This window comes from Pogoniulus pusillus, chromosome 16 (assembly GCF_015220805.1).
Source record: "Pogoniulus pusillus isolate bPogPus1 chromosome 16, bPogPus1.pri, whole genome shotgun sequence".
NCBI lineage: Eukaryota > Metazoa > Chordata > Aves > Piciformes > Lybiidae > Pogoniulus > Pogoniulus pusillus.
Window position 1 is genome coordinate 23,016,322 of NC_087279.1, and position 25,225 is coordinate 23,041,546.

Below are 25,225 nucleotides of genomic sequence, written 5' to 3' on the forward strand. Positions count from 1 at the left end.
GCACTGGCACAAGCTGCCCAGGGAGGTGGTGGAGTCACCATCCCTGGAGATGTTTAAAAGGAGAGGGGATGTGGTGCTTGAGGCTATGATCTGGTGATGAAGGCTGCTGAGATGAAGGTTGGACTGGCTGGCCCTGGTGGTCCTTTCCAAGCATAGCGATTCCTAATGCTGAGATGTTGTGCTGAGGGCTTTGGTTTAGTCAAGGACTTGTCAGTGTGAAACTGATGATTGGACTCGAGGAGCTTGAAGGGCTTTGCCAAGCCAAGAAATTCTGTGCTTCTGTGAGATTGATTGCCTGATTTGGTGGTAATTTTGGCTGGCAAACCTTTGGCACCTGTCCTTGCCCTGCACCTCCTGGAGGCAGGGAGGCTCCTACTTGGCTGCGAGAGGCAGAAATAGCCTGCAGGAAACCTTCCCTGCAAGACAGCGAAATTGCTGTGCCCGTTTTAAGAACGAATGCCTACGTTCCCAGCTTAAATCTGCCTTGCCTCTAACGAACTTCACCACTCAGGATGTGCAGCAGAGAGCCATTCTGTGGTTAATATAAAAGCCTTTCCTCTGACCCACCGATCTGCGCTTTCTGTAATGGCAGAGATTGCGACCGCAGGCTGTGACCCCCAGCAGCTCGTTCAGAGCAGAGAGACCCTCTGAAGATTTAAAGATCAGAAGCATTTTCCTCTTGTTTCATTATTACTCTTCTCTTTTCTTTTCTCACTTGCAAGCTTGTTAAACATGGGCAAAATGTAAAGCTGAAAGGAAGAGAAGCCAGGAATACTAAAGAGCGAGCGAGCGAGCTGGCTTGGAAGTGTTGGCCAAGCAGCTGTTCGTGCCTCCTATTTAGCATGAATGGAAGACATAGCCCTGATTAAAAATGGTAGGTAGCAGCTGCACAGCCTGGGCTAAGGATTACCAGATGGTTAACTGTGATTGACTTGTCTCCATGGAGCTCAGTGGGGAGGGAGGAATGGAAGAGCTGAAATGTGATGAACATGCTAGGTACACAGTTTTTTTTCCCCCCCTTCATAATGAGCGTGCCAGATTTGTTTACATGCTTCTTGCATAAAATATGGCTGCTAGTTTGACTTAAGACAGACATCTTTAGTACATGCTATGTTGCAAAACCTTGCTCTTTTGATTGTAGGTGTGATGATTCCCCCTCATCTCCCCTCCTCCTCCCCCCCCCCCCCCCCACCCTCCCGCCCTGGTGCTGTGATACAGCATAAAATAATTGGTTGACAGAATGTTGATTCTGCAGCACGGGGAGGATTTGCACAGATGGGAGTCAAAATATGTCTCCTTGCCTTATGCTAATGCCACCACAAAGGTTAGGGAGAAGTTCAGAACTGAATGTGGGATCCTTGTGCTGCTTTAACTGCTGCTGAGTGCTCAAAGCCAGTACCTGAAGGAAGAAGATGTGGAGCCAAATGCTCTGGTTGTCTACTCCCTGCTGTCTACAGCTTCCTGAAGGGAGGCTGTAGCCAGGTGGGGTTGGGCTCTTCTGCCAGGCAGCCAGCAACAGAACAAGGGGACACAGTCTCAAGCTGTGCTAGGGCAGATCTAGGCTGGATGTTAGGAGGAAGTTGTTGTCAGAGAGAGTGATTGGCATTGGAATGGGCTGCCCAGAGAGGTGGTGGAGTCGCCATCCCTAGAGGTGTTCAAGAAAAGCCTGTTTGAGACACTTAGTGCCATGTTCTGGTTGATTGTCTAGGGCTGGATGCTAGGTTGGCCTGGCTGAGCTTGGAGGTCTCTTCTAACCTGGTTGATTCTATGATTCAATGATTCTGTGATCCACCAAAGCACTGGCTACCTATTCATGGTGGAATGGTGCTTACGTAGCTGCTTTTCCTTGGCCTGTACCCATTACAGCTGAAGTTGTTCACCATGAGAGTGGTGAGAGGCTGGAATGGGCTGCCCAGGGAGGTGGTTGAGGCCCCATGGCTGGAGGTGTTTAAGGCCAGGCTGGATGAGGCTGTGGCCAGCCTGCTCTAGGGTAGGGTGTCCCTGCCCATGGCAGGTGGGTTGGAACTAGATCCTTGTGGTCTCTTCCAACCCTGACTCATTCTATCATTCTATGGAGTGGGACTTCCCTTATAGCCTGGAAAGAGCTGGAAATCACAGATATCCCTAAAAAACACTGAATGGGAGGGCACAACAACATGATGCCAAAGAGCATCATCTTCTAGTGGACTTGGCTAAATTTCTCACAGGCACCAAGCAGTTGGCACTTGCTTAAGCAGTGTGCTCTGCAGGGGCCACAGCCAGGACTGAGGTGCTGCATTCAGTGTGCAGCCTGCCCATGATGGAGAAAGAAGGCAGTGGTCAGGCCAGTGGCCAGAATTCTTCACCTCTTCTGGGCCATGCCTGTGAAGTCACTGCTCCAGGACTCAGTTTCCTTTCCCTTCTCTCTGATCTTCTGCCCTGATGAGACCTCATCTTGAGTACTGTGTTCAGTTTTGGGCTCCCCAGTCTGAGAGGGACAGGGATCAGCTGGAGAGGGTCCAAGGGAGGGCTGTGAGGATGCTGAGGGGACTGGAGCACTGCCTGCTGAGGAGAGGCTGAGGGACCTGGGGCTGCTTAGTCTGGAGAAGAGAAGACTGAGAGGGGATTGAATCAATGTTTATAACTATCTGAGGGCTGGGGGTCAGGAGTTGGGGGGGACAGGCTCTGCTCACTGCTCCCTGGGATAGGACAAGGAGCAATGGATGGAAGCTGCAGCACAAGAGGTTCTGCCTCAACACAAGAGGGAACTTCTTTACTGTAAGGGTCCCAGAGCCTGGCACAGGCTGCCCAGAGAGGTTGTGGAGTCTCCTTCTCTGGAGCCTTTCAAGGCCTGTCTGGATGTGTTCCTCTGTGATCTGTGTTAGATAGGATTGTCCTGCTCTGGCAGGTGGGTTGGACTGGATGATCTCTTTGGTTCCCTTCCACTCTCTGACATGCTGTGAGCCTGTGATCTCATCCCCATTGCTATGGGCAGCAGCTCTCATGGTGTGTTTTTGGTGGAGTCCCAGGGTCATGTGTTTCACAGAAAGCATTCCCACACACTTCCAGCCTTCAGCTCCATGTGACTGCCCCAACTTTCGTGGCAGATGGAAATTGCAGGTAACTAAGAATAGAAGGCAGTAATTTGGAAAATAATGTTCTGGCATATCTTTAGGAGCAAAAAAAAACCCCAAACTGACACCACCACAATAATAACAACAAATAATTTAGGAATGGGAAGATAAATCCTGCGAGGGAAGTGTGTTGCCTCCAGCTGAGGGGAGCAGCAGACACTGATCATGTGTTTCTTTATGGTCCATGCTGAACAGTTTTGCTTTATGTTTGCATTAGTTTTGCAAGGCACATTGCAAATAGGTCTGAAAGATGGAGGTGTCAGTTATGCCAGCTCAAACCCCCAGATTGGAGTATGAATGAAGTGGTGACATGGGTTTGTCTTCACAAATGCTCTGTTACCTAGAAAGCATTGCTTCAGAGAACAAGATACTGAGTACTTCATTAATAGTCTGACATGGGCCACAGAGACCCCAAGCAGGGCTACAGGCTGGAGACAGAGTGGCTGAGAGCAGCCAGGAAGAAAGGGAACTGGGGGTGCTGGTAGAGAGTAGCTGAAGATGAGGCAGCAGTGTGCCCAGGTGGCCAAGGGACCAATGGCATCCTGGGCTGGCTCAGGAGCAGTGTGGGCAGCAGGACAAGGGAGGTTCTTCTGCCTCTGTACTTAACGCTGCTCAGGCTACACCTTGAGTGCTGTGTCCTGTTCTGGGCTCCTCAATTCTAGAGAGATATTGAGGTGCTGGAAGGTGTCCAGAGAAGGGCAATGAAACTGGTGAGGGACTTGGAACACAAACCCTATGAGGAGAGGCAGAGGGAGCTGGGGGTGTGCAGCCTGCAGCAGAGGAGGCTCAGGGCAGAGCTCATTGCTGTCTGCAGCTGCCTGAAGGGAGGTTGTAGCCAGGTGGGGTTGGGCTCTTCTGCCAGGCAAGCAGCAACAGAAGGGGACAGCCTCAAGCTGTGCCAGGGGAGGTCTAGGCTGGATGTTAGGAGGAAGTTCTTCACAGAGTGATTGGCATTGGAATGGGCTGCCCAGGGAGGTGGTGGAGTCACTGTGCCGGGAGGTGTTGAAGCAAAGCCTGCATGAGGCACTTAGTGCCATGGTCTGGTTGATTGTCTAGGGCTGGGTGCTAGGTTGGGCTGGCTGAGCTTGGAGGTCTCTTCCAACCTGCTCGAGTCTATGATTCTATGAATGTCATCACTGTATATAAACACAGATAAAATGCTAGTTCAAGCATAAGTGTGGTTTAAAAACAATGGTTTATTTTGACACTGTTGGTTGGGAGGGTTTTAGGGTATTTTGACAGTATCAGAGACTTCCTCCTTCTCCCCTCTAAAACACAAAACCAAACCAATCATAGAATCAGAATCAACCAGGTTGGAAGAGACCTCCAAGATCAACCTAGCACCCAGCCCTATCCAGTCATCTAGACCATGGCACCAAGAGCCCATCTGATTCATTGAAGGTGGCAGACTCTTAAGAGCAGTGATTTTGCACCTCTTTATCCTCAAGCAGTGCACCTAAGATCTGCAAGGAGGAGGTTGGGCTGGGGATGGTGGCCACAGCCCCTGCTTCTGTGTGGGATGGAATGTGTGGTGTGGGTTTCCAATGCCAGACTGAGTGTGAAGCCCATGAGGTTTCTGCTGCCTTTGTAATGAGCTTTTGGTGTCCCACTGGACACGGAGATGTTTGAGTGCTGGGGTGTAGTGGGTGCCCATAGCCAGCTTGGTGGAGTGGATAGTGGGGTGCTTGGTAGGAGCCTCTGAGCCTTCCTTTCTTCTGCATGCTGCTTGAACTCTGATTTCTGACAAAAACTGTCCTCAGCTTGGTCTGCTTCTCAGAGTGCTTGAAACTGGATGATCTGTACCAGTGTCATAGAATCAGTTTGGTTGTAAAAGACCTTTAAGATCATTGAGTCCAATCATTATCTAGCTCCATCAAGTTTGGTGCTAAACCAGGTCCCTCAGCACCACATCATTGAAATACCTGAGGGATGGGGATTCAATCACATTTCCTGGGAGGCTATTCCAGGGAAGTTTGAGAATCCTTTCAGCGAAGAAGCTTCTTCTAATTCCAAACTGAACTTTCCCTGGCACAATCTGAGGCCATTGAATCTCATTTTATCACTTATTAATAGGGAGAAGAGACTGACCCCACCTTGCTACCATGAGCTTTCAGGGAGTTGTAAAGAGCAAGAAGGTCTCCCCTCAGCCTCCTTTTCTCCAGGCTAAGCAATCCCACTTCTCTCAGCTGCTCCTCCCCAGCCCTGTTCTCCACACCCTTACCAGATTTGTTGCCCTTCTCTGAAGCTGTTCCAGCATCTCAATCATAGAATCACAGAATCAACCAGGTTGGAAGAGACCTCCAAGCTCAGCCAGGCCAACCTAGCACCCAGCCCTGTCCAATCAACCAGACCATGGCACTAAGTGCCCCAGCCAGGCTTTGCTTCAACACCTCCAGGCACAGCGACTCCACCACCTCCCTGGGCAGCCCATTCCAATGCCAATCACTCTCTCTGCCAACAACTTCCTCCTAACATCCAGCCTAGACCTCCCCTGGCACAGCTTGAGACTGTGTCCCCTTGTTCTGTTGCTGCTTGTCTGGCAGAAGAGCCCAACCCCACCTGGCTACAGCCTCCCTTCAGGTAGCTGCAGACAGCAATGAGCTCTGCCCTCAGCCTCCTCTGCTGCAGGCTGCACACCCCCAGCTCCCTCAGCCTCTCCTCACAGGGCTGTGCTCCAGGCCCCTCCCAAGCCTTGCTGCCCTTCTCTGGGACCTTCCAGTCCCTCAACATCTCTCTTGAATGGCGGAGCCCAGACCTGGACACAGCACTCAAGGTGTGGCCTGAGCAGTACTGAGCACAGGGGCAGAATAACCTCCCTTGTCCTGCTGCCCACATTGTCCTTGTAGTGAGGGCCCCAAAACTCAAGATGTGGTGGCTGCAGTGCTGAGTACAGAGGGATGATCACTCCCCTGCAGCTGCTCATGGTGCTGTTGTTAACACAGGCCAGGATGCTGTTTGCCTTCTTGGCCACCTGAACACACTACAGGTTGTGGATCAGCACCCCCAGGTCTTTCTGTGCTGGGCAGCTTTCCAGCTGCTCTCTCCCATGTCTGGAGCATTGCATGGCATTGTTGTAACCCCAGTGCAGAACCTGGCACTTGGCCTGGTTGAATTATGGTAGATGGAGATAAATCTGTTAGCAGTTGCACCAAAAAAGCTGAAGCATTCTGCATTGGTGGAGGTTAGGCACTATTTGTGGAATATAAACATGGATGGTTGGGGCACACCTCACAAGAAGAGCTAAAGGAGTGGCCAAGGAGATCTTTCCTCTCTGGTGTTTGGTTTTAAGTTGTGCTCTGCTAGCAGGAGAAGGTGAGAAGAAGTGCTGGAGTGATGAAAACAGAGTGCTGTGCAAGAGGGAGACAAAGGAGGGCTTGGCTTGGTTTTGCTGCAGTAATGGGCACACGTAAAAATAACTGTGCTCTTTGAACACATGAAAGGGAGAGCAGCTGCTTGAGCTAATGAACCAACCTCGGGTGGCTGCAGACACACTGTAGCTCAGAGGAACACTGCACCCTCTGGGAGGATGAGGCTTCTCTGCCAGCATGGTAGAAAGAAAGAGGGTAAAGCTGGCAGGAATCTAAGACATGTATGAGAGTGCTGACAAGCTCAGCAGCAGGAGTCTTGCTGAACCTTGCAGTTGCTTCCAGCTCTGTGAGAGCCAGGAGAGGAAGGTGGCTGCAATGCCCTTCACACAGGATCACACAGGATGTTAGGGGTTGGAAGGGACCCAAGCAGATCATCCAGTCCAACCCACCTGCCAGAGCAGGACAATCCTATCTAACACAGATCACAGAGGAACACATCCAGACAGGCCTGGAAAGGCTCCAGAGAAGGAGACTCCACAACCTCTTTGGGCAGCCTGTGCCAGTGCTCTGGGACCCTTACAGTCAAGAAGTTTCCCCTTGTGTTGAGGCAGAACCTCTTTTGCTGCAGCTTACACCCATTGCTCCTTGTCCTATCCCAGGGAGCAGTGAGCAGAGCCTGTCCCCCACTCTTGGCAGCCCTCAGATACTTATAAACATTTATCAAATCCCCTCTCAGTCTTCTCCAGACTAAGCAGCCCCAGGTCCCTCAGCCTCTCCTCATCAGCCATGCCCTCCTGTCCCCTCATCATCCTCATAGCCCTCTGCTGGATCCTCTCCAGCAGATCCCTGTCCCTCTTCAACTGGGGAGCCCAAAACTGAACACAGTATTCAAGATGAGGTCTCAGCAGGGCAGAGTAGAGGAAGAGGAGAACCTCCCTTGCCCTGCTGGACACACTCCTCCTAATACAGCCCAGGATCCCATTGGACTTCTTGGCCACAAGGGCACATTGCTGTGCCATGGGTCACTTGTTAGCCACCAGGACTCTCAGGTCCCTCTGTCCCTCTCCACAGGGCTGCTCTCCAGCAGTCACCTCCCAGCCTGTACTGCTGCAGTTTGTTATTGCTCCCCAGGTGCAGGACTCTGCACTTGTCCTTGTTGAACCTCATCTGGTTCCTCTGTGCCCAGCTCTGTCTGCCCAGGTCTCTCTGGATGGCAGCACAGCCTTCAGCTGTCTCAGCCAAGCCTCCCAGCTTGGTGTCAGCAGCAAACTTGCTGAGCAGACTCTGTCTGTCTGTCTGTGCCCTCCTCAATGTCACTGATGAAGATGTTGAACAGGACTGGCCCCAGCACTGATCCCTGGGGGACACCACTGGTCACAGCTCTCCAGCTGGACCTGGCATCATTGATCACCACCCTCTGACCTCTATCTTGTAACCAGTTCCTAACCTACCTCACTGCCTGCTCTTCCATCCCACACTTCCTCAGCTTGCTCACTAAGATGTCATGGGAGATGGTGTCAAAGGCCTTGCTAAGGTCAAGGTAGACTACATCCACTGCTCTCTCTGAATCTATCCATTCAGTTATGGCATCATAGAATGCTCTCAGGTTAGTTAAGCAGGACTTCCCCTTGAGACAGCATAGTGCAGAGGGTAGCCCTGGTTGCTACTGCTGGGCATTTCCTTCCATCATCACCACCCTGGAGGGCATTGGAAGAGAAAAAAATTGCCCTCTCCCTACACATGAGAGTGATTTCTTTCTCAATGACACTTGGCACAGCCTTGTGTGAAACAGCCCTCACGTCTCACTGAAAAAAAAGGCAAGACTGCCAAAATTTTGTCTGTTTTGAGTCAGGAAGAAATGTTGAAATGTTGAAAGTCTGTTTGCCTGGAAAGAAAAAAAAAAGACACCAACACCCCCAAAAACTCAGATCTGGTCAGCTGAAGTGTTTTGGTTTGTTATGCTTTCTTTTTTTTCCTGCCTCTTGAGAATCTTGCAGAGAGCTTTTTTCCAACAACAACTGTTCCTTTGGAAAACTTCAGAGCAGGGATTTTGCCATGTTAAACACTGCTGCACAGAACATGTCATCCTTCCTGTCTGCAGCTCTGTGTGACAAATCCAGGTGGGAAGGGGAAAACACAGCACAGTAATGGCTCTCTGGGACGTTCTTTTCCAGGTGCATCACTTAGAATCATAGAATCATAGAATCAACCAGGTTGGAAGAGACCTCAAAGATCATCCAGTCCAACCTATCACCCAGCCCTAGCCAGTCAACTAGACCATGGCACTGAGTGCCTCATCCAGTCTTTTCTTGAAGACCCCCAGGGACGGTGCCTCCACCACCTCCCTGGGCAGCCCATTCCAATGGGAAATCACTCTCTCTGTGAAAAACTTCTTCCTAACATCCAGCCTATACCTACCCTGGCACAACTTGAGACTGTGTCCCCTTGTTCTATTGCTGGTTAACTGGGAGAAGAGGCCAACCCCCACCTGGCTACAATGTCCCTTCAGGTAGTTGTAGACAGTAATAAGATCACCCCTAGTACACTTAGTACATGACTTAAATTTTCATGGAGAAGGAAGTGGCTACTATAGGCCCATAGCTTGGTTTGAGAGTCCACAGCAGCTTCTGTTCAGGTGCAGTCAGCTGCTCTGCTGTTGATGGGAAGGGAAGCATCCAATCTGAGCCTTCTCTGGCACAATTTCAGTCCACTTTTCCCCATTCTTTCACCTGATACTGAGGAGAAGAGACTGAGGGTAAGGGTAAGTGCAGAGTTCTATGCTTTGGCCACAACAACCCCAAGCAGCACTACAGGCTGGGGACGGAGTGACTGAGAGCAGCCAGGCAGAGAGGGACCTGGGGGTGCTGGTAGAGAGGAGCTGAAGCTGAGGCAGTAGTGTGCCCAGGTGGGCAGCAGCGCCAATGGCATCCTGGCCTGCATCAGGAGCAGTGTGGGCAGCAGGACAAAGGAGGTTCTTCTGCCTCTGTGCTCAGCACTGATGAGGCCACATCTTGAGTGCTGTGTCCAGTTCTGGGCTCCTCCATTGCAGAGAGATGTTGAGGTGCTGGAAGGTGTCCAGAGAAGGGCAGCAAGGCTGGGGAGGGTCCTGGAGCACAGCCCTGTGAGGAGAGGCTGAGGGAGCTGGGGGTGTGCAGCCTGCAGAAGAGGAGGCTCAGGGCAGAGCTCATTGCTGTCTGCAGCTGCCTGCAGGGAGGCTGTAGCCAGGTGGGGTTGGGCTCTGCTGCCAGGCAAGCAGCAACAGAAGAAGGGGACACAGTGTGAAGTTGTGGCAGGGGAGGTCTAGGCTGGATGTTAGGAGGAAGTTGTTGTCAGAGAGAGTGATTGGCATTGGAATGAGCTGCCGAAGTTGTGCCAGGGAAGGTCTCCTGGCCACCTGGGCATGCTGCTGGCTCATATTCAGCCTACTGTCTACCCCCAGGTCCCTTTCTGCCTGGCTGCTCTCCAGCCACCGTTTTCTACCACAGGTTGCAAATACCAATGTATTTGAAGTGTTCATACCACATTGCTTTGGCACAGTGTTGTGTTCTCCTGGTACAAGGATGCTGGGCAGTGCCTTTGCCATAAAACCTTTTCCTCTCAGTGAGCTACACAACAGTAAGTGCCTGACTGCAAGCAAAAGGTGTGAGTGCTGCTGCTGACTCCCTCACAAACAAAACAGTTGCAAGTGGCTTTTCTTCTCACTGTTGAGTGCTGAGCTTCAGGCTTTGGAAAAAGTGATGCCCTCCAAGCCTGTTTGCATTCTGTGTTTTGCCTTTTCACTCTCAGTGCAGAACTCAACCATCTCCATAGCACTGCATTACAGACAGCTCCTTGCTGGTCGTTTTCCCAGCAGCATTTCTAAGCAAGATTTTGTCCCCAGTAGCATAAACACTATGGAGCAGGATTTCTACTTTGTTACTGAGGGTCTGGTATGTTCTCAGGAGAACATCTCACCAGTGATAAAAGCTTGGTGTCCACAGGAGGGTTGAAGCAGCTCTGCTATGAGGACAGGCTACAAGAGTTTGGGTTCTGCAGCCTGGGGAAGAGAAGGCTTCCAGGAGACCTTGGAGTGGCCCTGTGCTGGGCTGCAGCAAGAGCAGTGTGAGCAGCAGGGAAAGGGAGGGGATTCTGCCCCTTGGCTCTGCTCTTCTCAGACCCCACCTGCAGTTCTGTGTGCAGTTCTGGAGCCCCCAGCACAAGAAGGACATGGAACTGTTTGAACCAGTCCAGAGGAGGCCACCAAGATGCTGAGAGGGCTGCAGCAGCTCTGCTATGAGGACAGGCTGAGAGGTCTGGGGCTCTGCCTGGAGAAGAGAAGGCTTTAAGGAGACCTTGGAGTGGCCTTGCAGTATCTGAAGGGGGCTACAGGAATGCTGGGGAGGGACTATTGACAAGGTCTTGTAATGACAGGATGAGGAGTAATGGGTTTAGACTGGCAGAGGGGAGATATAAACTGGCTGTTAGGAAGAAGTTGTTTGCAGTGAGGGTGGTGAGACAGTGGCACAGGTTGCCCAGGGAGGTTGTGGAGCACAGAAGCACCATCGCTTCAGAAACTATCTATTATGTTCAGGGAAGATGCTGTCCATACCTTCACAGAACCACAGAATTAACCAGCTTGGAAAAGACCTCTAAGACCATCGAGTCCAACCTATCACTTAACCCTTCTAATTAACTAAACCATGGCACTCAGTGTCTCATCCAACCTCCTCTTAAACACCTCCAGGGATGGTGACTCCACCGTCTCCCCGGGAAGCCCATTCCAATGCCAATCACTCCTCATGTGAAGAACTTCTTCCTAATGTCCACTCTAAACCTGCTGTGCTAGTTTGGTGCCAGCTAGAATGTTTTGGTGAGAAGAATTAGGTTACAAGCTGTGAAAGAGAAACAATGGTGATGTCTGCTTCACTCATAGGCTTGCTGAGATGTACAAGAACAACAATGTAAATGTAGATAACTCAGTTGCTCTCTGTCTGGGCTTTGGGCTGCATCTCTTTCTAACCTAATCTGCCATCTCTGTGATTAATCCACCTGCTTCCTAACCCCCCTGGCTGAACCTCCATACTACCTTAAACAAAAGGCAAGACCTTGGGGCAAGGGTGAGGGGGAGGGGGAAGGTGGAAGGGTGGTTGGGAGCCCCTCCTGGGGACTCAGGTTTCTGGGAGGGCTGTTGTGTTTCTGCATTACCATTTGCCTTGTCTATCTCTAACTGTCTATACTGTAACTATCTGCTTGTATATTGAGCTAGCTGTAAATATAAGCTTCATTCAACTTCCAGAGCTGGCTGAGTCTAGTCTGGGTGATTTCAAAGTGTGTGTGGGGTGGATAACACCCAAACCATCACACCTGCCATGGCAGAGCTTGAGGCTGTGTCACCTCATTCTATCACTGGTTGCCTGGCAGAAGAGACCAACCCCACCTGGCTACAACTTCCTTCAGGTAGAGAGTGATAAGGTCACCCCTGAGCCTCCTCTTCAAGCACCTCAACATCTTTCTAAATTGTCCCCTAAGACAATAAGCAGATGCTTCATTAGACCATGCAGATGCTGAATTTGAGAGACAGACACAAGATCAGGAATGCTTCACTTTATGTGCCATCCATTCCAGGAATATCTGCACTTTGGATAGCCACCAAAGCTCTTCATCAAGCTTGAGCTAAGATCTTCATACCAAAGCTGCCAGAAACCCTTCAAGATTTTAAATTGTATTTAAAAATTTGAAAGTTTTTAATTCAACTCGAAGCTGTAACTCAAAATGCCTCCAATCTGTATTGATTGCCAAGATGATATCAGCAGTGTGCCCAGGTGGGCAGCAGAGCCAATGGCATCCTGGCCTGCATCAGGAGCAGTGTGGGCAGCAGGACAAAGGAGGTTCTTCTGCCCCTGTGCTCAGCACTGCTCAGGCCACACCTTGAGTGCTGTGTCCAGTTCTGGGCTCCTCAATTCAAGAGAGATGTTGAGGTGCTGGAAGGTGTCCAGAGAAGGGCAACAAAGCTGGGGAGGGTCCTGGAGCACAGCCCTATGAGGAGAGGCTGAGGGAGCTGGGGGTGTGCAGCCTGCAGCAGAGGAGGCTCAGGGCAGAGCTCATTGCTGTCTACAACTACCTGAAGGGAAGTTGTAGCCAGGTGGGGTTGGGTTCTTCTGCCAGGCAATTGGCAACAGAACAAGGGGGCACAGTGTGAAGTTGTGCCAGGGGAGGTCTAGGCTGGATGTTAAGAGGAAGTTGTTGTCAGAGAGAGTGATTGGCATTGGAATGGGCTGCCCAGGGAGGTGGTGGAGTCGCCGTGCCTGGAGATATTCAAGCCAAGCCTGGCTGGGGCACTTAGTGCCATGGTCTGGTTGACTGGCTAGGACTGGGTGCTAGGTTGGACTGGATGATCTTGGAGGTCTCTTCCAACCTGGCTGATTCTATGATTCTATGCTTTTCAGCCCAGGCTTCCCTGATTGTAGAATACTCTTGATATTTTTCAGTTCTAAGTGTAAAAACCCAACCCTTATAACCTGGGACAGCAGAGGCTTTGCCAGCCTGAACAGCAGATGTGCTAACTGCAGGTTTAGGATAGGCATATTAGCTGAATTGTTCCACTAAGATCTTCAGTAGTGAGTGGTCTCAGTGTGCTCAGTTCATTTATCACCAGGAGCCACAAATCTTGCACCCCTCTGCTCCTCTGCAGCTAGGAAGATGCTGGATTCTGCACAAGGACAGGCACATCATGCTCTTGTACCCACGGGATGTTTCACACTGAATATTTTGCTGTGACAAACATAATGCACTACAGAGATGCTCAGTAAGTGAGGCAGAGGTGTCCCAGGTTTGGCCCTGCTCCTGCTGCGTACCAGGGCAGCATCTTTCTCACAAGCTCAGGATCAGTTCCTCTGCACAAACAGCACTCAGAAATGGCTGAGCAATTTCCTCAGTGAAGGTACTTTGTCCTCTGACAGTGCTTGTCTCAAACAAGCAAACAGGGCTTGTGTTCTGCTTTGATTTTGCATCTTGTTATCCCACTCGTCAGAGTGTGCAGATGTGAGGAGGATGTTTGACTTTTTGGAGTGTTGCTGCATCCAGACTGAGTAGAAAATACTGCATGTCACCAAACAACTGCCCAAATGCAACAGCCTCTTAGCCCTTACCTCACTAGTTATTAGTCTAGAAGCCATTCCAGAGAACCTCCTCTATTGATTTTTTCTTTCCTTGCTGTGTGATCAAACCCAGCCTTGGTAGCAGCATGAGTAGGGGAAACAGAGGAAGAAGGAATGACTCAGGAACTGCAGATTAGATTCCCAGTCCAGAGACCCATTTGCTGCAGAAGCAAACACCAGCACTTCCTGCCCCTTGTGCTTCCATGCATCAGAGATGGTGTCTGGTTCTCCAGCTTCTAAAAGCAGGGAGGATGTGTGGCAGCTCTAACAACAACCATGCTTCAATACTGCAAAGGGTGATGTGAAATCCTAACACAAACTTGATTGATGAAAAGCTCAACAGGAGCCTGCAGTGTGAGTGCAGCCCAGACAGCAACCCTGTGTTGGGCTGCAGCAAGAGCAGTGTGGGCAGCAGGGCAAGGGAGGGGATTCTGCTCCTTGGCTCTGCTCTTCTCACACCCCACCTGCAGTCCTGTGTGTAGTTCTGGAGCCTCCAGCACAAGAAGGACATGGAAGTGTTGGAGCCAGTCCAGAGGAGGCCATGAAGATGCTTAGAGGGCTGAAGCAGCTCTGCTATGAGGTCAGGCTACAAGAGTTGGGGCTCTGCAGCCTGGAGAAGAGAAGGATTGGAGGAGAACTTACAGTGTCCTTCCAGTATCTGAAGGGGGCTCCAGGAAGGCTGGGGAGGGACTACTGACAAGGTCTTGTGATGACAAGGTGAGGAGGACGGGGTTTAAACTGGTGGAGAGGAGATTCAAACTGGATGTTAGGAAAGGGTTCTTTGCAGTGAGGGTGGTGAGACACTGGCACAGGTTGCCCAGGGAGGTGTTCAAGGCCAGGCTGGATGAGTCATTGAGTGACCTGTTCTAGTGGGAGGTGTCCCTGCCTATGGCAGGGGGTTGGAACTGGCTGGTCTCTGAGGTCCCTTCCAACCTAAACCATTCTGTGATTCTATGATACTGAAGGGGTTTAATTGTTTTTCTCAATGGCAAGGCACTGCAAGTCAAGAGCTGTGACAATGCACCCTAAATCATGCCAGGATTACTCCATCGTGTCAAACAAACATGCAATTAAGCAGCTTTAATATGTTAACAGTTTGGAATCAGATTAGTGTTGCATTAGGCTAATAGAGTTGGTCCTCATTAATCCAGATCCATTGCTCAACCCTTAGTTTATTGAAGAGTTTTTGGTTTTAATTACAAACAGAAAGACAATTCTTTGCAGAACATCCACATGCTGTAGGGCCTGATAAATTCATCAAGATAGCCAGGCACGTGGAGAAACCAAGTGCAGCTTAACTGGTTCAGCTGCACAATGCAGAACTAAGCTCTCTAATCCCCTCTGATGAGATTTCTGTGCTGCATGAACACAGAGGGTACTGCAAGAGGGGTGGGTGTCTGGGCAGCAAGGTCAAAGCATCTCTTCACATGTGCAAATGGCACTCAGCCCCGTGTGGTTTAATGCACCCCAGGACCAGCATTAGAGCCCAGCACCACCTAAGACACAGAACTGACAGAGGCAATGCTGCTGGTGGAGATAAAACTGTAGGCAAGTAAGGCACAGAAACATATAAAAACTGCTACCTGGCTCCCCACAGGATCCAAGCTTTAAAAATCATAGAATCACAGAATGGTTTAGGTTGGAAGGGACCTCAAGGATCAGCCAGTTCCAACCTCCTGCCATAGGCAGGGACACCTCCCACTAGAACAGGTCACCCAAGGACTCATCCAACCTGGCCTTGAACACCTGCAGGGAGGTTGTGGAGCACAGAAGCCTTCAGTGGCCATCATAGTGATGATCTCACAAAAGTATGGTGAAGCAAAGACCTGCCAGGTTGGTGCTGTAAGCTGTGGGGTATTTGAGAAGGCACTGGCATTGGGATGGATAATCAGAGCAGGAGAGAGGAAGAACAGAACAGAAAGTCCTAATCTTCTTGTGATTCTGAAAGTCCCAAAGCTGCTGTTAAATTTTGTCACTCTGCAAGGGTTTGCTTGCTGCAACCACAGGACCTGGGGCTTATTGACCAGTAAGGAAAGTCTGTTCCCAGTTAAAGATGTTTCCATCTGTGGCAGCTCAAATTGGAGTGAAAAGAGTTATGAGTCCCTCGGGGAGTGTCTTTCACATGATGAGGCAGTGTCAAGATGCTGCAAGGCTATTTCCTCATTGATCATCTTCAAAGTGTGGCAGTGTCTGTAGGCTGTGTATGGTGGCTGAATTCCCAGAGCTGGTCCTAGATGCTGTGTTTTTGTGTCCATGCCTCCACATCTGTCCTGAGAGACCTTATTTCCTGGGAAAGGAATTTTTTTCCCCTTTCCAGGTTGTGTTCTGTCTGCTGAAGAAGTATTAGTAACTTGTACTCTCTCTCTAGTTGTTACATTGTGCCAGCTATGAGGCTTTGCAAAGCTGATTGCTCCCATCTGAGCTGGTTTTCGTTCCTTTGCTCCCACTGTTGTGTTGTTTGGGATTGACACTGGGAGTCTGTCTCAGCACCATCTTCTGCAGACACCAGGACAGGATATTCTGCTTTTTACAGTTATCACTTACCTTTTCCTGCGTACTCTTTCACTCTCATGTTTTGGAGCCACTGTCCCTTCTTGGTGCTTTACATATCTTGAGGCTAACTCCCCCTCAGCTGGAGTTGTGGAATTCATAGAATCACAGAATCAACCAGGTTGGAAGAGACCTCCAAGCTCATCCAGTCCAATTTAACACCCAACCCTGTCCAGTCAACCAGACCATGGCACTAAGTGCCCCATCCAGGCCTTGCTTGAACACCTCCAGGGACAGTGACTCCACCACCTTCCTGGGCAGCCCATTCATCGAATCACAGAATCAATCAAGTTAAAATAGACCTCCAAGCTCAGCCAGTCCAACCTAGCACCCAGCCCTAGCCAAGCAACCAGACCATGGCACTAAGTGCCCCAGCCAGGCTTGGCTTCAACACCTTCAGGGATGGTGACTCCACCACCTCCCTGGGCAGCCCATTCCAATGCCAATCACTCTCTCTGACAACAACTTCCTCCTAACATCCAGCCTAGACCTGCCCTGGCACATCTTGAGGCTGTGTCCCCTTGTTCTGTTGCTGCTTGCCTGGCAGCAGAGCCCAACCCCACCTGGCTACAGCCTCCCTGCAGTTAATTGTAGACAGCAATGAGATCCGTTTCCCCTTTGGAATTCTGGACAGTAACTGCTCTGGGTGTTGAGTTTTGCTAATAAAGCAAAAGCTGCCACTCTGGGTTGCCTGATGAGGTTAGGGCAGGCTTCAGTCTGTCTCATAGAATTGTAGAATCAGCCAGGTTGGAAGAGACCTCCAAGCTCAGCCAGTCTGACCTAGCACCCAGCCCCAGCTAATGATAGAATCAACCAGGTTGGAAGAGACCTCTAACCTCATCCAGTCCAACCTCTCCCCCAGCTCTATCCAGTCACCTGGACCATAGCACTAAATGCCTCATCCAGGCTTTTCTTGACCACCTCCTTCTTGAACAGCCTCTCCTGTAACAAGGTGGCAGCTGCAGGCATCCTGCAATCATGGGATGGCTCTGCAGGGGCAGCTGCACTGAAGTCTCACTTTCGGACCAGAAGGAAGATAAACGCCACCCAGCTTTGGAGGGGAAAGTGGCCCCGTTTTCAGGTTTTATTGGCGGTGCCTGTGAAAATGATCCCCTCGGGTAATAAAAGCGCTGATAAAAGCAGCATTTTCCGGAGCGCTCCGCGTTAGTCGAGAGGTTGGTGACACCTGGTGGCAGCCCGGCCGCCTGCGGGACCCGCCGCGGCAGCAGCGCCGTCCTGCCCGGCTCAGCTTCATGCAGTCACAGAAGGGCAGGGGCTGGAAGGGACCTCCAAAGCTCATCCAGCCCAACCCCCCTGCCAGAGCAGCATCTCCCAGAGCAGATCATACAGGGACGCCTCCAGGCGGGTTTTGAGTATCTCCAGAGAGGGAGACTCCACTACCCCCCTGGGCAGCCTGTGCCAGGGTTCTGTCACCCTCACAGGGAAAAAAACATCCTCGTGTTTAAATGAAGCTTCCTATGCCTCAGCTTCCACCCCTTGCCCCTTGGCCTGGCATTGGGCATCTCCCAGCAGAGTCTGTCTCCAGCCTCCTGGCACTCACTCTGCATATCTTTAACCTCTCAGTCTCCTCTTCTCTGCAGTAAAGAGCCTCAGCTCCCTCAGGCTCTCCGCATAAGAGAGGTGTTCCATTCCCTTCATCATCTTTGTGCCCTTCACATGTGCTTCTGCAGCATTTGCTGCTGTTGGCCAAGAAGGGCAAAGCACATCCTGTTTTCCAGGGGTTTGCAGCTGTACACTCTGGTAGGTAACTCCATGCATCCTGACTGTGATGTGGGAGTGGGTCCTGCCTGCAGAGGCAGGGTGATGTCCTCAGGACCATCCATGCCTTGGCCAAGAAGGGCAAAGCACATCCTGTTTTCCAGGGGTTTGCAGCTGTACACCCTGGTAGGTAACTGCCTGCATCCTGACTGTGACACGGGGGTGGGTCACAATATCACAGTCTCACAGTATCATCAGGGTTGGAAGAGGCCTCACAGATCATCAGGTCCAACCCTTTACCACAGAGCTCAAGGCCAGACCATGGCACCAAGTGCCACGTCCAGTCCTGCCTTGAACAGCTCCAGGGACGGCGACTCCACCACCTCCCCGGGCAGCCCATTCCAGTGTCCAATGACTCTCTCAGGGAAGAACTTTCTCCTCACCTCCAGCCTAAATCTCCCCTGGCACAGCTTGAGGCTGTGTCCTCTTGTTCTGGTGCTGGCCACCTGAGAGAAGAGAGCAACCTCCTCCTGGCCACAACCACCCCTCAGGTAATTGTAGACAGCAATAAGGTCTGCCCTGAGCCTCCTCTTCTCCAGGCTAACCAATCCCAGCTCCCTCAGCCTCTCCTCGTAGGGCTGTGCTCAAGGCCTCTCCCCAGCCTCGTCACCCTTCTCTGGTCCTACCTGCACAGGCAGGGTGATGTCCTCAGGACCATCCATGCCTTGGCGAAGAAGGGCAAAGCACATCCTGTTTTCCAGGGGTTTGCAGCTGTACACCCTGGTAGGTAACTGCATGCATCCTGACTGTGATGTGGGGGTGGGTCCTACCTGCACAGGCAGGGTGATGTCCTCAGGACCATCCATGCCTTTGTCTAGCTGCTCAGATTTGGCTGACCCCCTTCTCTCAAATCACCTGGTGTGCACTTCTTGTAAAGGATGAGAAGAAATGTGGCAGAGGTTGAGCTCAGCTGACTTCTTATCCAATGTATTCTGGAGTAAGTAAATGCCATTTCTGCTGATCAGGATACTTAAGTGTTATGTTGCTTGTGAGTATCTACTCTTACAGAGAGCCAGGACATTATCAAGAAGAAGATAACAACCTGCTTACATTTATCCACACCTGCTACCCTTGTCATCACTAGCAGAATACTTTTGCCCAGTTAGGGGAAGTTTGGAGTCACTGTCCCTTCTTGGTGCAAGCACCATTCCTGACCACCCCCACAACCTGCTGGAGCAGCGGTTTGGGATTAGCAGCAGCCACTGCTCGGGGTGATGGGCACCGCTGCGGAGCCAGAGGAAGAGTCTCAGCAAGGCTGCAGCTGGGATCCTTCTGCATCTTAGAGATGTAAGATGAAAAAGCAATTCAAATATTTGTGAAGACTTCTTGAAAGTGACATTTCATCCTTCCCAGTCACATCTTCTGGTCACTGGAAGTGTGGTGGTGTTATATCAGAGAAGTGACGTGAAAGGATTGTCTGGAAAGTATTCATAGCATCATAGAATGGTTTAAATTGGAAGAGACATCAAAGCTCAGCCAGTTCCAACCCCTTGCCATAGGCAGGGACACCTCCCACTAGAACAGGTTGCTCAAGGACTCATCCAACCTGGCCTTGAACACCTCCCTGGGCAACCTGTGCCAGTGTCTCACCACCCTCACTGGGTGCTTCTGTGCTCCACAACCTCCCTGGGCAACCTGTGCCACTGTCTCACCACCCTCACTGGGTGCTTCTGTGCTCCACAACCTCCCTGGGCAACCTGTGCCACTGTCTCACCACCCTCACTGGGTGCTTCTGTGCTCCACAACCTCCCTGGGCAACCTGTGCCGCTGTCTCACCACCCTCACTGCAAACAACCCTTTCCTAACATCCAGTTTGAATCTCCCCTCTGCCAGCTTAAACCCATTCCTCCTCATCCTGTCATTACAAGACCTTGTCAATAGTCCCTGCCCAGCCTTTCTGTAGTCCCCCTTCGGATACTGAAAGGCCACTCCAAGGTCTCCTTGAAGCCTTCTCTTCTCCAGGCTGCAGAGCCTCAACTCTTGTAGCCCGTCCTCATAGCAGAGCTGCTGCTGCTGTCCTTCTCCTCTTGCTTTATTGCAAGAGATTGACTACAAAACATACTTCTTGAAAGGCCTAAACCCTCCAGTGTTTTGAAATCAGAGAGATAGAGACTTTTCCATAACCCAACCAGTTCAGCTGTGCTTTGGTGTCTTTTCAGGCATCATTTAATATCTTGGAAGGCTTCCGTGCTCTCAGTTTAATTAGTTTCCTCCAGTTGAATTTGGATTTTGCATGTTGACTAAATGGTTCTTCCCCAAACTGCCTGAGGCATCAAGCTGATCTTGACAGAAATGCTGAAGTAAACATTATTATTTAGTAGCTGTGACCCTTCAGAGCCCCATCACTGGTGCTGAGCTGTTACTTGCTGTGACAGCTCATTATCTCCCTGCTCTCCCAGGCAGGCTAATAGCAAAATCCTTCTGTCTGTGCTCTCAGTAGATCTTTTTGTTTATTCTGGTGGGCTGAAAATAGATTTGTGTCCATCTTTGTGTGTGTTGCTGATTTCTGTACAGTGGTGTAACCATGTTGATTAAGTGTACACTGTCTTGACTTGCGCTCTTCTGTTGGTGCAGAGGCCACTGGAGAGGCTCCTGCTGCTGTAAGCTTGCTTTATGGAGCCCAGGTTATTATTTCTGTACACAGAATCAGAGTCATTTAGGTGTTTAAGGCCAGGCTGGATGAGGCTGTGGCCAGCCTGACCTAGAGTAAGCTGTCCCTGCCCATGGCAGGAGGGTTGGAACTGGATGATCCTTGTGGTCCCATCCAACCCTGTCTGATTCTATGATTCTAGGTTGGACCATTTTGCTAGGTATGTACTACTGTATATTTTATACTTTATCTCATATCTTATGTACTGGAGTAGGTTAAGGCTTACTGGATAATTCCAATAAGACAAATTGGTGCTTTCCTGAAAGTTGAGTGCAGAATCTGAATGAGCAGGGCATTAGATGTGAAAGAGTAATCCAGGCTGGGGGGGGAATGGCTGAGAGCAGCCCTGAGGAAAAGGCCCTGGGGATCTGGGCTGATGAAGAGCTCAACAGGAGCCTGCAGTGTGAGTGCAGCCCAGACACAACCCTGTGCTGGGCTGCAGCAAGAGCAGTGTGGGCACAGGGCAAGGGAGGGGATTCTGCCCCTTGGCTCGGCTCTCCTCACACCCCACCTGCAGTCCTGGGGGCAGTTCTGGAGCCCCCATCACAAGCAGGACATGGAAGTGTTTGAGCCAGTCCAGAGGAGGCCATGAAGATGCTCAGAGGGCTGCAGCAGCTCTGCTATGAGGACAGGCTGAGAGAGTTTGGGCTCTGCAGCCTGGAGAGGAGAAGGCTTTAAGGAGACCTTGGAGTGGCCTTGCAGTATCTGAAGGGGGCTACAGTAAGGCTGAGGAGGGACTATTGACAAGGTCTTGTGATGACTAGGTGAGGAGGAATGGGTTTAAACTGGCAGAGGGGAGATTAACACTAGATGTTAGGAAGAAGTTCCTTACAGTGAGGGTGGTGAGACACTGGCACAGGTTGCCCAGGGAGGTTGTGGCTGCTCCCTCCCTGGGGATGTTCAAGGCCAGGTTGGATGAGGCCTTGAGCAACCTGTTCCAGTGGGAGGTGTCCCTGCCTATGGCATGGGGTTGGAACTGGATGATCCTTGAGGTCCCTTCCAAACTAAACCATTCTGTGATTCTATGAAACTGATGTTACTTTCTGTGGCAGGAGGTTTGTGTTTCACTGTGCTTCATGGCAGCTGGATCATCATGGAAATCAAGGGTGCTCTGCAAAGGAGCTTGCTGATCTTGCACAGGTGGCTGTATTTACATCAAGTCCCTTAAAGTGTTGTTAAAAGCAAAAAGAGTTATTTCTTGTTGCTTTTGTGTTAGAGGGAATAGTGACAGGAGCAGAACTGTGCGGACTTTTCCAGGTCAAAAATGAAACTGGTTTGGGGTTACTCTACATGAGTGAAGGGCTTGAAACACAGCTTGTGGTTTTGACAAAACATCTGCCATATGGAACAGCTTACACAGCATCACCAGGTAGATGCAAGTAATCGTAGAATCATAGAATCAACCAGGCTGGAAGAAACCTCCAAGCTCATCCAGTCCAACCTAGCACCCAGCCCTATTCAGTCAACCAGACCATGGCACTAAGTGCCCCAGCCAGGCTTTGCTTGAACACCTCCAGGGACAGTGACTCCACCACCTCCCTGGGCAGCCCATTCCAATGCCAATCACTCTCTCTGCCAACAACTTCCTCTTAACATCCAGCCTAGACCTGCCCTGGCACAACTTGAGACTGTGTCCCCTTCTTCTATTGATGGTTGCCTGGGAGAAGAGCCTGACCCCACCTGGCTACAGCCTCCCTTACGTAGTTGTAGAAAGCAATGAGCTCTGCCCTGAGCCTCTTTTTGTGCAGGCTGCACACCCCCAGCTCCCTCAGCCTCTCCTCATAGGGTTTGTGCTCCAGGCCCCTCACCAGGTTAGTCACCCTTCTCTGGACACCTTCCAGCACCTCAACATCTCTCTTGAATTGAGGGGCCCAGAATGAGTTTTATATTGCCTTTTTGTTCATAATTCCAACCTTTGGACCAAGCAAGTAGCCATTTTCCCAGGTACACAGGCTCTGTAATCTGCATCTCAGTGGAGCATGGTGTATTTGAAGAAAGAAAACAAACCCACACGTCTGGCCCTAGCTGTGCACTTCTGCTTTGCACTCTCAGCAGAAGCAAGGACAGGCTGGAGGTGAGGAGAAAGTTCTTCACTGAGAGAGTCATTGGACACTGGAATGGGCTGCCTGGGGAGGTGGTGGAGTCGCCGTCCCTGGAGCTGTTCAAGGCAGGATTGGACGTGGCACTTGGTGCCATGGTCTGGCCTTGAGCTCTGTGGTAAAGGGTTGGACTTGATGATCTGTGAGGTCTCTTCCAATGCTAATAATACTGTGATACTGTGATACTGTGAGACTTCCCTTCCTTCTCCTTCCCTGGAGACTTTCGAGGCCTGTCTGGATGTGTTCCTCTGTGATCTGTGTTAGAGAGGTGTTCTGGAGGGGGATTCTGCCGCCTACGCCGATTGTGGCGGAGGAGAGAAATTAATTGGTGCCAGAGGATACTCTATAAAAATATATCATTTATTAACTTCAATATTCTGAACTCTCACCACCCCCAACCGCTGCATTTTAATATTAGTATCTGTTCTACATGGCTATGAAAGACATTCTAGGAATAATATCAACTTGTTAATAACCAGCAAACATTCAAACTATAAGCAGAGAGAGGAGTTTCCCTGCAGCAAATACCACTTGGGATCAATAAGCTGCTTGCCCAGTAAATGGGCCCAAGCTCTTTCTGCTCTATGGCAGAAGGCAGTAGAGAATTACAGAGGCATTAAAGCATCTACTCACAAATTCTTCTTATCAGTCACCCTCTGGGGCCATGTCACAGCCTGTACAAGTGTCCAATCTTCAGGGGAGTCTGCCCATGGATTTTGAGGCTGGAATCCTCCCGGCTTCAGGGGAAAGGAGAATCTTCCCAGCCTCTGGGGAAAGGATACTCTCTGACCTTGTTCTCCTGGCTTCTTCTGGACACTATGTCCGGGGATTCTTAGGCAGGACCTCAGGTGCAGAAGGAGTACGATGCCATGCAGTGTCAGCATGGTGTCACACTGGCCACACAGGCTGATCGCGCACAGACAAGTGGGCTCTGCTCCTGGTAGCTCGGCAGCAGTGGCGTGCACCAGGCAATAATGAGGCAGTGGGTGTGCAATAGGGTGCACAGCTGCACAGGAGACTGAGCTCCATACATACAGGCAGGCAAAACAGGATCTAGTCCTGATAGCTCAGCAGCAGTGGTGTGCACCAGGTAGTGATAAGGCAGTGGGTGTGCAATAGGGTGCACAGCTGCACAGGAGACTGAGCTCCATACATACAGGCAGACAAAACAGGATCTAGTCCTGATAGCTCAGCAGCAGTGGTGTGCACCAGGCAGTGATAAGGCAGTGGGTGTGCAATAGGGTGCACAGCTGCACAGGAGACTGAGCTCCATACATACAGGCAGACAAAACAGGATCTAGTCCTGATAGCTCAGCAGCAGTGGTGTGCACCAGACAGTGATAAGGCAGTGGGTGTGCAATAGGGTGCACAGCTGCACAGGAGACAGAGCTCTGTAGACAAAGGCAGGCAATACAGGATCTAGTCCTGGCAACTCACCACAGTGGCATGCAGGTGTGCACGGCTGGCTGGGAGACTCTGTCTCTGTAGAATAAAGTAGATGCACTGCAGGTGGACTGGCAGCCAGGCAGGTACAAGCAAAAAGCAGTGCTGGTGAGTGCGAGCAAGCAAGCTTTTACCTGTGTATCTCTATTTGTCAAATGTGGCCCAGATTAATGGCCCCTTGGCCACTAGAATGACCAATCAGCTTGGCAGTTAGCCAAAGCAATATCATATTAGGCAAAGGCCACAGGCCTGGACCTCCCAAATATGGGAATCCCACGGGCCTTACACAAGGCAGGCACAAGCTGGGCATGTGGGAGCTTACACAACCACCTTACACAGTCAGGGGTCCTGGGCAGGCCAGACCTTATGGCACCAGGTTTGTTATGCCCCCTTTATCCATTTAATGTATTTACCTCTGGTTTGGGCAAAAAAACCATGTCCAGGCGGGACAAGGCATAAATAAGGCTATTTTCAGCACTACAGTAGTGCTGTCCTGCTCTGGCAGGGGACTTGGACTCGATGATCTTCTTGAGTCTTGCAACCCCTAACATCCTTTGATCCTGCGAGAAGCAGGGACAGAGTCATCTCGAAGGCTGCAAGTCTGCCTGCAGTTGTGATTTAGAAACCACTTTAGAAAGCCCCCAGTTGTGGCTGGAAATGCCACTGCAGAGGAAGAATGTCCTGCATTCAGGGCATCCAAACATCTCTTCCCTAAGCAGATCCCACGTGCAACAGGTTGAACTTTGCCTGCAGCCTGGTCTTCCAAGGCTTGGCTAAAGGATTATCTTCCTGCATTTGCCTGCAGCCTGGTCTTCCAAGGCTTGACTAAGGGATTATGTTCCTGCACTTTGCCTGCAGCCTGGTCTTCCAAGGCTTGACTAAGGGATTATGTTCCTGCACTTTGCCTGCAGCCTGGTCTTCCAAGGCTTGACTAAAGGATTATGTTCCTGCACTTGCTTGCAGCCTGGTCTTCCAAGGCTTGACTAAGGGATTATGTTCCTGCACTTTGCTTGCAGCTTGGTCTTCCAGGTCTTGACTAAAGGATTATGTTCCTGCACTTTGCCTGCAGCCTGGTCTTCCAAGGCTTGGCTAAAGGATTATCTTCCTGCACTTTGCTTACAGCTTGGTCTTCCAAGGCTTGACTAAA

The 25,225-nt window shown here is 50.7% G+C and overlaps 1 protein-coding gene across 1 annotated transcript in view; it reads left to right on the forward strand.

Moving 5' to 3' along the window:
• Nucleotides 1-25,225, forward strand: part of SYNPR (synaptoporin) — a 197,628-nt gene that overhangs the window by 42,856 nt on the left and 129,547 nt on the right. The gene's annotated exons all lie outside the window — the stretch shown is intronic.